The sequence below is a fragment of the Galeopterus variegatus genome, unplaced genomic scaffold, assembly GCF_000696425.1.
Source record: "Galeopterus variegatus unplaced genomic scaffold, G_variegatus-3.0.2 Scaffold1999, whole genome shotgun sequence".
In the NCBI taxonomy this organism is placed as follows: Eukaryota; Metazoa; Chordata; class Mammalia; order Dermoptera; family Cynocephalidae; genus Galeopterus; species Galeopterus variegatus.
This window is the reverse complement of record NW_007728110.1, coordinates 186,372-188,978: the sequence shown is the minus strand read 5'-3', so window position 1 is coordinate 188,978 and position 2,607 is coordinate 186,372. Positions and strand designations below refer to the sequence as shown.

The 2,607-nt window shown below is 53.5% G+C and overlaps 1 protein-coding gene across 1 annotated transcript in view; it reads right to left on the bottom strand.

The window, feature by feature from the left end:
• ARL2 (ADP-ribosylation factor-like 2) overlaps positions 1-2,607 on the bottom strand; it is a 9,068-nt gene that overhangs the window by 5,369 nt on the left and 1,092 nt on the right. The window lies entirely within an intron of this gene.

Sequence of the window (2,607 nt, the reverse complement as noted above, 5' to 3'; positions counted from 1 at the left end):
GATTGTAGTGTTATAAGACCAAGGTCAAGGGTTTGGCTCCCCATAGCTACCAGCCACCAAAAAGAAAGAAAGAAATACTCGTACAGTGGAGAGGCTTTCAGAGGAGGTCCTTGGAGGAAGTTCTTTTAGCTGAGGTGCCCAGGAAGGACTTTCTGAGGTGTCTTGAGCTGAGGCCCAAAATACAAGGAGCCAGTTTTTTTGTTTGTTGGTTTGGTTTTCTTTGTGGCTAGCAGGTAAGGGGATCTGAAAAGGAGCCAGCTTTTTGAAGGCCTGAGGAAAGAGCAAATATCTGGAGGCAGCCACTCTCACCCCTGTTTCTGGAATATGCCAAACCCTCTGCTGCAGAGTGCAAATGAATGGGTGAGCCCACCAGTGTGAGAGAACCACCCTCCTCTTTCTTCCCAACACTTAGGGCACTTGCAGCTTGATGGGGTGCTGGGGGGCGAGGGTGGAAGGGAGGGCAGGTCCTGGACTCAGCCCCCTCCTGCTGCTCGCCAGACCTGGGGCAAGTGACTCAAATCCGAGAAACGGGGGTGAGAAGTACCCCTCCTGAGATGCAGCATAAGGCCCTGAAAATTGGATTGGCCGCCCTATGCCATCACCCACGTTTCCTCCTCCCCTAGGTCATCCCCACCAGCTGACAAACTTGCTTGTTTCTCCCACATGAGAAGTAGCAACCAAATCAGCTGATTAGCAAGCATTAAAAAAATAATAACAATAAGCAGCAGCAAACAAAGCCCCCTTTTGATCCCTCTCCCCCATTTCCCTATTCATTTATATTTTTCACAACAAATCTCCTCAAAGCAGTTGTTCATACATGCCCTCCCGGATTTCTGTCTCCTGCTCTTCCTCAAACCTGCTTCCTCAGTCTCTTGCTTCTGCTGCTTCCCCAAACTGCCCTTGCCAAGGTCGGTCCCCAAAGACCTCCCTGCTGCTCTCTGATGGCCCGGCAGCCCTCAGTCCTGCCAGATGGCTGCCACCCTCCTCCCCAACACACATCCTGCCCTGGGCTCTGGGACACACCCACACCTGATTCTCCTCCTGTCTCCATGGCCGCTCCTCCTGTCTCTCTGACTTCATCCTAGCACACCTTGGCTCTTTTCTCTGCCCACACTCACTCCCTAGGTGATTTCATCCTGGATCACGGCTTCAAATACCATCTTTATGCCGATGACTCCCAAGTTTATATCTCCCATCCAATTGCTCCCCTGGACATGGGTCCCTATATCCAGCTGCCCACCTGACATTTGTAGGATGTCTCAGAGGCATCTCACATGGCCCAAACAGACCTCTCATCTTCCCCCTGAATCTGCTGCTCCTCGGTCCTATCCATCCGGGCTGTGGCTCCTCGTCCTTCTAATTAATCAGGCCAGAAACCTAGGAGTCACACTTGTCCTCAGTGGAGTCAGGCTTGTCTTCACTCGCTCTCTCGCACTCATGTCCCATCTAGCAGCACTTCCTACTGGCCCTACTGTCAAAATGTCCCCCTAGGTCCGTGACCACACTACTTCCATCCTGGTGCAAGCCACCATCCTATCTCGCTTGCATTCCTGCCATTGCCTGACCTTTCCTCTGTGCTTCTCACTTAAAAAGGAAAGCCAGCAACCAAAAGGCCCTATGCATGTGGCACTCCTCTTCTCCTCCTCTCTCCAGCCACACTGCCCGCTCCTTGACATTCCTTTGAACACACAGTTGCATTCCTTCCTCAGGAACTTTGTACTTGTTTCCTTTGCCGTAAATATTTTTTCCCCAGATATCTACATGGTTCATCCTTCACCTCCCTCTTTACTCAGTTGTCACTTTCTTGGCATGAACTTTTTTGACAGCCCTACTTAATCTGCATTCTCCTCCATACACAATACGTACTTCACGTATTTGCTTCATTATCATCTTTCTCTCCCCCGCATTACAGAATTTCCATGAAGGCAGGTTTTTTAGTTTTGCTGTTTCACCCCAACCCCTAGGTCAGTGCCTAGCATCTAGGAGGCGCTTAATAAATATTTATTGAATGAGGGAATTCACTGTGCTTTCTCAGTGCTCTTTAAAACACACATGATATGAATATTATTTTTAAGTTGTTAGATGCGCACACAAATGTCTTCTCTCCCCTGCCGGGACGTGAGGCCTGCCCAGCTCTTGGATGGCAAATTCCCCAAGGGGCCTGGCACAGCGTGGAGCGAACAAGTGCAGGCGTCTGCTGAGGGGACTCAGAAGGCGGTCGGGGCCCTCGGGCCTACAGCCCGCAGCCGCGGGGACACCGATCGGCAGGGTCACGGAGTAGCAAAATCACGGACAGCTGATCCCACAGACCAAGCTACCCGCGCAGTCCACACCCGGCGCCGAGGGCGGCACCCGCACGCTCCAGGGATTCCGAACCTGAGGGCGGGGCCGGGGCCTGGCACCCTCGGACAGGGGGGAGGAGGTCAGAGGCGGAGAGGACAGCGGCCCCGCGCTCGGGCCAGGCAGACGGACGGTGCCGTCCGAGTTACCTGCGGACCCCGCCACCCCCTTACACTTGGTACATCTGGTCCCGCCGCTGCGCTTTTAGGCCCATTCCTTTGGCCTTTGGAAAGGACCCCCCCCCGCCCCAGGCCGGTGGTACGGCCT